The sequence below is a fragment of the Argentina anserina genome, chromosome 7, assembly GCF_933775445.1.
Source record: "Argentina anserina chromosome 7, drPotAnse1.1, whole genome shotgun sequence".
NCBI classification, from domain to species: Eukaryota; Viridiplantae; Streptophyta; class Magnoliopsida; order Rosales; family Rosaceae; genus Argentina; species Argentina anserina.
In genome coordinates, this window is record NC_065878.1 from 17,813,280 (window position 1) to 17,824,266 (window position 10,987).

The 10,987-nt window shown below is 36.5% G+C and overlaps 1 protein-coding gene across 1 annotated transcript in view; it reads left to right on the plus strand.

Moving 5' to 3' along the window:
- The window catches only part of LOC126802605 (mitochondrial import inner membrane translocase subunit TIM14-1), a 258,334-nt gene that overhangs the window by 152,039 nt on the left and 95,308 nt on the right, over nt 1-10,987 (plus strand). The gene's annotated exons all lie outside the window — the stretch shown is intronic.

The following is a 10,987-nucleotide window of genomic DNA, read 5'->3' on the forward strand; positions in this document are numbered from 1 at the left end:
TTTGGAAATTCATGGAGGTAATGAGCTGTGTGGGAATCGCATCTGTTGCCAAACCTTTCGATCATGATCTTTCCGCATTTAGTATGGAAGTTGAGGCTTGTCGAATTGGTTTGTTACTTGGGTTGAACCAAGGATGGGATGAAGTTGAGTTGGAGAGTGATTCTATCCTACTTGTAACATCTTTACAAAAGAGGGGAGGAGGATTTTTCTGATATGGGTCAGGTTGTGGAGAATTGTAAAGAGTATATGAAGGCCTTTTGATCCATAAGCATCCGGCACATTTACAGGGAAGCAAATGGTGCAGCCGACAAGTTAGCTCACCTTGCTAGTTTAGGAGTTCTTACTTCTTAATGATGTTTGGTTAGATGAGGCTCCTATCACTATGTCAATATTGTCTATATACAACACATATCAGGCGACATATGTCGGGTTAAGTGTTGTTCGGAGGTTTAGAGTGACATATATATTTGTATATGTCGTCTGAATAGAGTCATAAATTCAAAATTCTTTAGGTTGAAAAAAGAGTAATATTTAGACAACTTATATATGTCGTGTGAGGTTTTGCCTTAATTCTAGAGAGGTTCTAAAATTGACCAAAAATTGAAGCAACAATAAGATGACATATTTATGTCGTCTGATTTTGGAGCATAATTTAGAGGGATATCGAAATTTGACTTCTTCAACTCCCTCTCAAACACCCAAAGTTGACTAAATTAGTGGTGTTAATGAGATGACATATAAATGTCATATGAAACAACCCATAGTTAACTGAAATGATAATGACAATCAGATAACATATATGTGACGTCTAATGGTGTTAGTCAGACAACATATAAATGAAGTTTGAAACACCCAATATGTAGTGACATTGAGACTACATATATATGTCGCCTGAGCTTTATGGCCTAAGTTTTCAAGGAATACATCGCTGAAATTTACTTTATCTCCCTCCCAAATTTTGCCTCAGTTACTCATATACTTGACTATATATGACGACATTAATATGTCGTCTCATATTTGACCTCATTGATTTAAATCAAATAACATTTATATGTCTCCTTATATATAAGATTAATTTCCTGAACTTTTGCAGTAATACTATATATATATATATATATAGTGAAATGAGACTTGATCTCCCTCCCAAACCACCCACCTTAGATAGTTTTATAGTTGACTAGATAAGACGACATTTATATGTCGTCTAAACGTTAATTAAAAATGTATGAAAATGCTTCCAACTTGTGCAACCTTGTATATTAAGTGCATTATTAAAAATATTTAGTGTTGGAAGTGAGTTGGAGGTTAGTGAGACGTTAGAACCTTGCACGAGTTGAGGAATCGACTAAGTGCGTTGTCGACAAATAAGTCTAATAGTAAGGACAAAATAAATTTGGGTTTACACTATAAATGTGAAAGGTTGTTTTTTATCGATGAATTTGTAGAGAATGTGTAATGGAAAATTATAAGGTTATTATGAAATTTAGTCGAAGGGCAAGATCATATTTTACAACAACTATTTAAAAAGAAGAGAGAAAACCTAGTCTTTAGTTTCTTCTCTCTCTTCCTCTTGGCCGCTCTCCTCTTATCTATCCCCGAGCTCTCTTTCTCTCTCTTCACAAACACCTTGGACTTTAAATTTTTTCATCTCAGCCGCACCCCCCCCCCCCCCGATTCATCTTTTTTCTTTCCTTTCTTTTTCTTCCTCCTTCCTTCTTTCCCGAGCTCTCTCTGTTTTCTTCCCTCTGCCGACACCGGTAAGACCAACTCCGGCCACCGATTAGTCAGACCACCAGCACAAATCGATTTAGCACATTGCTCCGATCAAACCCCCAAAACCTGAAATCTAGTGGCAACCTCTTTCTACTCCGCCATCACCAATTGCTGCCATTCTGTTCCGCCTATTCCTCATTATACCACCGTCGTCATCACTAGTCTCTAGAGACATAAGAGGATGTAACCCAAAAGTCTAGAGCTCGGAGGTAGTGTGTGCGACACCAGCTAGGGTTCCAGGAACGAATCCGAAAGGTAATTATCATATCTTCCCTCATTTTAGAGTATTTGTTTTGTGATGGATTGAATTCTAATACAATCCTTTGAATTTATGGATAAATGGTGAGAATTGATTTGAGTTGGAAGAACGGAAGAGAGCTAGGAGAGTTCTTGAATTTGGATTGAGGTAAGATGTAGAGCTACGTTCCATTAAATTTGGATTGAGGTAAGAACAATCAGTGTTCTGTTTTTGGAAATGCCGAATTGGTTAATGGATGGTTAACGACATTATAATGTTATTTAGGTTCCCTAGAGGCATCTATAGCCTTGGCAAGGACTCATGTGAAATAGCCTTTTCCAAATTCTCTCTAATTCTCCCTTGCTTTTATTCTATGGTATTTCAGCAATTTATAGTTGATATTTTGTAGCTGACCAACATTTACTATGTTGATTGGATTGTTGTTTCTGAGAATGCTTGGGAATTAGATTTCACTTCCTCATACAAAATCTCTTATTGGAATCCATAAATGTAATGTTGGTAATGTAATTGACTTCCAATTTGTGGAGATGTTGATATACTGAACCTAATAAATGCAGGGAATTCATGAGCAGTGGGTGAAAAGTGGTGGGATTTTCGTGATGTTTTACATGAAGGAGATTGTGGAGGACAAAAACCAAGACTGGCCTGATAAGGTAATATAGTGTGGGAAGATATTACACTATGGAGAATAATTGGCCTAGTGGGGGTTGTGTCTTTTGCGAGCTATTTTAATTTGATGCATGTACAAGGTGTTTAGTTGGTTACCTTTTGTGTACAATTCATACTTGTAGTACTTTATGATGCTTTTGTGTTGCAAGGATAATATATACCATCGAATGTAAACTATAATAGAAATAATTTTATGATGATTGATTTTGATCAGGTTTTTATGAAACTGTATGCAAGCAATATTCTATTTGGAATGTGTTATCTTAAAGAGACATGGACAACATATATGTGTAATTTCAGCTGCATAGAAGCAATACAAACCTTTTGATATCCATTGGCTTGTTGATACTAAGATAACACAAAAGAACAAAACATATGACGTCTCAAGGGTGCAACATCAACACATATGAAAACAAGTAAGACGTTAAATGATGTTATACTAACACTCAGACGACATATATATGGAAAAAATGTTATATGGGAGGTTATATGTCGCCTTATATCAAATCTTGCGACTAATATTTGTTCTTTCAGAAGAATTACAACAACTTTTTATATGTCATAAGAAAACTAATTAGACAGTCAAAAGAGGGTTTCAAATATGTCGCCTCATAGAAAAAAATTCAAATATGTCGCCTACTAGCCTGTCACCGTTAAAGCTATCAGGCGACATATAATATTTATCGTTGAAACGAATATCATGCGACATAATATCTGTCTCTGGAATTAATATGAGGCGACATAAGACTTTTTTATCATATGTCGTCTGATACACTTTACAACGACATATATTATATGTCGCCTGACAGCTATAATAATGACATGCTACTAGCCGACATATTTGAATTTTTTCCAGCGACACAATATATATGTCGCCTGAAGGCATAATTGGCATAGTGTATTATTATTCAGTCATGTTTATGTTATTTCTCGGGATTTAGCCACACGTCCCCTGACGTCTTTCATTAATCCTATAAATAATATTATAGCAGGCACCTAGCTGGGACTAGATACTCTGCTTTTCAAAAGAAAAAAAAAACTAGATAGAATATTTCATCGATCAACAAAGAAAGAAGATGCTTGAAGAAGAACATGAAGCGTATATAAGGTAGAGCTTTAAGCAAGAGTGCATGATTGGTAGAGCTTCCTATATAGCCAGTGCCTAGCTTATTTGTCAAGTATTCTCAGTTTTTCATCAGCACTCTTTCTCTCTGTGTATATATATAGCTTCTCGATCAGTCCTTGATTATTCGATATGCATGTTTATCTTTCCGGCCTTCTTTTCAGTAATTGGTACCATATATATATGATTGATATGGATGATATACCAAATCTTTGCTATCACAGTATCACCTTTCTATTTCATAGAGGTCTTGATGAGTTATCAATCTCTTGCTGGTACTTGGATCTCTTGACCTAGATATCTAATTGGAAAAAGAACTGCACTCCTAATAATCGATCCAAGAGGGAAATTGAAGTGGTATATATAGTGTTTTTCAGCTGCGGACATCCGGATGTTTTTTTTTGTCTGGATTTCCGCCGTTTTTCTACGATTCGGACGCCGGAAACGCCATTTCTTCTCGCCAAAGTGACACCACACCTTTTTAGACGTTGCTACAATGAAGAAGAAGGTAAAAGAAATCGGGACCGAAGGTTTGTACATCAACCTCACTCAGAATTTCACCACCGATCATGGTGGACCTCCGATCCCGATTTCTTTTGCCTTCTTCTTCATCATAGCAGCGTCTAGAAATTATGGTGTCACTCCAGCGAGAATAAACGGCGTCGCCGGCGTCCGGATCGTGGAGAAATGGCGGAAATCCGGACGGAAAGTCCGAACGTCCGGACCTGAGAATATATGTCTATATATATATATGTGTGTTTTTTTAAATAAGGACCATCTTGTTGAGGACTTGTTGATGATCTCTTTAATTCACACTTTTTTCGATCTCATATTCATATCTCGACCGTTTAGTTTTTAGATATATATGAGTAGATTGTCCTTGAAAAAATTCATCAAAATTAACAATCGTCAAGACATTATTAAATGTGATTTACTTATCATGAACTTGAACGGTTCATGTTTGACAGTTTTGGTTAATTCATTCATTTGATCTACTTTGATACCTTAATAATTATTAAATTAGCTGAAAATGTATATATCTAATCTACTATTATATACCTAAAATCGATCTAAACGGTTGAGATGAAAAAATTAACGTGACCGAAAAATAAGTCTAATTATCAATTACTTAGGAAGTGTTCGACTAATTCACAACAAGATGATCATGATAATTGGAAAATCTCCATATATATCAGTGTAATTAATTAGATCATACGTTTTTAAGTGTCAAATTAATGGAAGTCTTGCTGCCTTCAATTGGTCCGACACTTGCTCAACTTCTAAACACAATCTAGTGAATTCAGATTTACACACATATATATATTTTTCAATAATCAACACATTTGGCTTGCACTAAATCTAACCTCACCTGGCTTAATTTGACTTGTTACTTTATCAATTGCCATACTCAATCATGCATAATCTACACCAAAAACATAAGAAATTAACATTGTATATACTAATACTATGGCCTTATGTGCGCGGTTTCGCAAGTAGAATGATGATGATATATACTCATGCATTGACTGTGAAGACACCAAAGTACTTATATATTAACCGTAGCTTTCACCCTTTCTGTCATCCAGCCGCGAGTTTTGGGATCTTAATATCAGTAAATAATAGAGGCTCCATTTGTTTAAGCATAAAACCAGTTGTTCGTAAATCGATCATTAATTAGGCAGAACCCGGCCCTTCTTCACTTGGATGGAGCCCTACTGGTTTAAGTAAAACACACTACGAGCATTTTGCTTAATGATTTAATCCACAAATAATTGACTTCATTAGGGTCCAAATGTCCAAGTCATAGCAAATGACTTAACCCACAATTTGTTCTTAGAGAAGAAAGATTTGAACTTAGGGCTTCTCCTGAGTCATGACTACTAAAGACTATGGTTGCGTTTGGTGCATCTTATAAGCTGCTTAACTTATAAGAAAAGGTGAAGTTGGTGTTTGGTAAACACATGCGGATGTACTTTTCTTAAAAGTCAGTGATGTTTTTGAGACATAAGTAGAAGTCAGTCCTCCCTTCATTTTCAAATAAGTACAAGTCGAAAAAACACGGAGCCTTTCGTGTATCAATGAAATTTTGATAATGACGTTGGGTACCTTCAAACCACCGGAAAATTACATGGAAAACCTAAAAAGACCATCGCGCCTCCATTCTCAGTTTTTCACTCTGTTAGACTCGTTCCTCCATCTTTCCGAACTCTAATCTAGGCAACCTCTTGTTGGAAAGTTATTCCATTTGCTACTCACAACCATAAGAGAGATAATTCAATCCCAAGAATCTCAGAGGGTATGTTTCATGACTATGATTGCATTTATAATTGTTTTCAATGTTCAACATCTGGGTGTTTCTTTAATTGGTGGTGAGATCTGATTTGGTTTGAGTTTTTTGTGTATTAAAGGTGTTTTAATTATGGTATAGGAAGATAAAGATCCAAGGATAGTTATTTGGCAAAAAAAAATTCTTCTAAGCAGTCATTGACATGTTTTCAATCAGCCTGATGTGATTTTCAATTTATGTCTTAGAAACATTTATCTCAGCATAGTTCTTTACCTTTCTGTAAAATTCCATAATAAGAGAGATGTAGGAATTTGTGGATCTCAATAGGAATCTATCACAATACTTATTCTGTCATCTTGATCAGTTAAATCTCTTTTGTTTCTACCAAATTTGTTTGTCAACAATGACTTCTCAAGATGCAATTGATCAATTACGTTTCTGGACTAATGTTTAGGTCTAGTTCATGAGAGTCACATACAAAATTAGATAGTTGCCTAAATTTCCAAGCATTGAAACTTGGTATTCAAGTCTCTAGTTTTTGTTTTCCAGGCTTCAGGTAGAAATTTGGTTTAAGATGCAGGTTCCTTGAGAGCTATTGGTTGCAGCTTTGGATTTTTGTGGTTCACAGTGAATATTCATCCTCATTCGATGACTGCTCAGAGCAGGAAAAAAATGAGCATTTATGTAGAAAATAGTGTTTATATGTCTGAGACATTAGAGGTTAAGATGGACGAGCTAATCGTAGCTAATAGCAGGAACTGAGGAACACAAACTTATTTGATGTCACTGTGAGAGTTTAGGGGTGTACAATTCCAGAATTCGATGTTTGATATTGTTGAAGAATGTATTTTATCGAAAAAGTTTGTATCATGAATGTTTAATATTGTTGAAGATGTAAATTGATGTTACTTGATCCCTCTTAAAAAAGAAAATGTTACTTGCTACCAATAAGTAAGAAAATTATTGAATGTCTACTTTGGTCATTCTTCGAACAAAAGCATAAGTCAATTTGAGTTTACCAAACACTCTGCACATCTGCCACTAAAAGTCACTTATTAAAAGCCAGTTTACCAAACAGTCAACTACTTTACTTATCAAGAACTTATTTTAAAAAATAAGCATAAGTCAGCTTTTTGTATAAGTCACAGCTGCGCCAAACACAGCCTATATATATGACGCGACAATATCATCGTTAACCCAACGAGCAAGAGACGACTCAGTTAGTAGCACCGTTATTATGCAAGAAATCCCGGGTCTTCAAGACTATATATATGTGACTTCTTTTCTTACTCTCTTAATTACAAATTATGACAATTTCTCTATCGATCACTAATCAATACATACAGTACACGTAAATGAATAGATCTGCCGATGGAATTTCAACTTTGCTCATGAACCTTATAGGGAATCAGGACGAGTTTCAGATTGAATGCAAGATTTGGGATATGAAAATGGTCCCAAAGTAGTTTGAATGATCTGATGTTTTGTGTCTATTCATAAGTAGTGGAAATTGGTGAACGAACCAAAGCTTCGAGATACAGTAGATGTTCTCATAGATCAGCAACGTACCTTATCTAGTAAGACTGTCATATAAACTAGCAAAGCTAATTAGTACCAACCCACATAAACTGTCATTATACTCTTTGATATTCATATAAGTGATATAACCCATATTCCCATACGTACAATGTCATAGACTCATATTTCTCCGTACATGTTAGCAGGGGCAAATAGCATACATTTACTTTTATATGGAAGATTTGTCGGTTATCATTTTCTCCTTATATATTGCATTACTTCACCTTACGAAATGCTAGTAGATCATGTTCTCTTAGTTTTCTATGCCTATTAAATACATTGTATGGAGGGCAGCCACACCAGCCCGTTTTAAAAAATAATTTTTTTATCTTCATTTTTTAAAAGCGTTGCTAAGAGCGTCTACTATCTCTCTCAAACCCTAGAGCGTCGGCCTGTGGAAGTGGGATACCGGTCAGACGGCACGCCTTCCGGTGGTGTTGTCGGACTGGCTTTAGTGGTTCTCGTGTTCTGTGCGCGGTGGTGGCTGGGTAGGGGATTTGGTGGTGGTTTGTGCGATGAAGACAAAGGAGATGGTGGCGTTTTTTGGCGTCCGATTTGATTTTCACCGGCTGGATTGGCGGCGGCGCTTGATGAGGGGTTGGTAGAAGCGGCGTGTAGTGGTCGTTCTCGTTGCGACACATAGGGGTTTTGATATGTCTTATCGAATTCGGATTTGGATCGATTTTTCTCGATCGGATCTGCTCAAGAGATGGTGTGTTCAATTGAGAATTTCCTTGTTCATTCACGAGAATGGTTGGAAGGCGCTTGTGGTCTGGCGGTTCTTGTTCGGTGGCACCAGTGGTGGCTGGAAGGCTGTGACGGCGGTGAAGTTGGGTCTGGCTCTATTGGAAGTCTACTGCCTCCTTGGTTTTTCTGGTGAGATCGTGATTTGGGCTTGGACTTTGTAATTGGGCCGAGCCTGGGTCATGGAACAAAGCCCATATAGGGTAATTATGTGTTTAATTTTATGGTTTGTTGTTTTATTAGTTTGTAGTCTTTTATTGTTTTCAATAAGAAGAAGTGGGATATGTCCTGGTTGTTGCACTCTGTGTGCCATGTTTGCTCTATTGCGGCAGCGAGTTTCTTATTTTGTCAAATGGTCGCAGCATCTTAATAGCAGGATGAAAATTAGTGTCATTGGTTTTTTCCAGTGACAACGTAGTAGGAAAGCTGATAGACAAGATAATTTATGGCTCTACATGAGCACTGTCTTTTTGTTATGTCGCCAAATTTGTAAAGCAAATGGTTGTGTTAATGGTGCACACCATGCTAAAAGGTGCTTGTTGAATGCATATATTATGTAGTGACGTCTGATATTATTTTAGAATGTTCTTATAACATGGGGTTTAGGCTCAATGTCTCTCTCTTGTATTCTGCGATTTCATTAATGAATACGGCGTGAAGACAAATTATAACCCATTAAAAAAAAACGTTGTTAAGAGAAAATGATTGCTGGGTGAGGTATAGTACTTCGAGAGCGAGATCAACTTCCTACACTGTACCTAATTTTATTTCCTTTTTCAAAAGGTCATGTATATCCTTGTGTCGGCAAGGTACCAAATCATCAATCATATTGTCAAAGACTCGAGAATTTTATTCGGGGAGAACAATATGCCGGCAGATACGTACTTCCAAAAAGCCTATCATCATATGATTCTTCATAATTCATATGTAGAATAAAGCACCAATAATCCTATTCCTGGCTTCTATTTCTCAACCCAAGAGCTCCACCATGCCATGGCAACCCAACAAACTAGCTAGGAACCTATATATTGATCGAGCCAAGAACTCCACGGTCAATCAAAGAGCGAGGGAAGCCTATATATATATATATTAGTTTCAATCAACTTGAATAGCTAGCTTGAAGACTGTTGAAGACTTAAGGCCACAATCGGTAGAGCAAAGCCAGAAGCTGTTTGCCTGTGAGACTTGAAGACTTGAAGCCTATGATGGCTGACAATCGGAAAGCTAGCCTCGCTTCATTTCCTGGTGTAGATCAGTGGTGTGGATTGGAAACAAGGTTCGAGGATTTTGCAGAAGATGCGAGAAACAGAGAAAATAACATGAAGTTGGTTTGTAACTTGTAAGTTTGGAGATTACAGAAGAAGAGGGAAATTAAGCTTCGAGGTTGCCTTCATATTCTTGGAGGTTTTGATAAGTTATCTCTTGCTGGCTTCATACCGATATATGTTCTACTTTAGGCTTGTCGCGAGCGTTCTCTTTCACGGAATACGTACCACCAAGAAAAGGTTGGTTTTAAACTTGTACAAGGTTTCTTTGTGATATTTAATCGCACATACGCGTTCAGCAGGTAGGGATTGATAATGAAATACATCATCTGCAAATTGCGTACAACTCTAGTTGGAGAGGTGCAAAAATGAATTTAACAAGACTGGATGTTCTGATGAGCTATATAAATATTTAACAGGATTGCTTACTTAGACTAATTAACTTGAACAGTGGTTCTTTCGTAAACTTCTAATATTTGAAAGCTCGGTCATTCGGAGATAGTTTATAGTCCTATTTCGAATTCTAATGACACATTAGCATTTGTGATGACAAATGACAACTCTAATTAGATTATGCAAGTTTCAACAAATCAAATTAGTTAGGTTAGTTAGAATATCAATCTCAATTGCTACCAAATCAATCATCTAATTCTTTCAATCAAAATAACAGTCTCAATCATATTAATATTTTCGATATTAAAAAAATGATAAATCAGAAATTGAAACCAAAATAAGATTCCACGATTAAATTTCAACAAATATGCATTAATCAGATCTTCCCAAATCCAGCCCATTTTTCAAATTACTAAGATGGAAAAACTCTCTCAAAATTAGATATAGATAGCCAAGATTTGTAGCCCTCAATCATCATTTAGCAAGAAAAGTCAAACCCGAACCAAATCTCATCCGACTTGCACTGACACACACAGCTCAAAAGGGCCAACCCCGTCATTTCCACCCCGTGCGTACCGCCCTTTTTCCTGCCGTAAATAATCCCCAAAACCAGGGGCACTCTCGCCTTAAAAAAAAACGAGTCCACAGTCCCGCGGGGGCCAAAGTTAAAAAAAAAACAAAAGAAGAGGCAGGTTGGTGACATAATATAACAAAAGCAGAGGGGGCACATTACAATATAAAAACTCATTATGCAATTACGTACAAACCTGACAAAATAAAAACTAATTTAAAAATAATATTGGTAGAAATAAATAAATAAAATAAAAAATACGGACGCAAGAAGGAGATTGAAGCGGAATGAAATAAGAAGGGGTTGAGATCCGTAACCCAGTCTC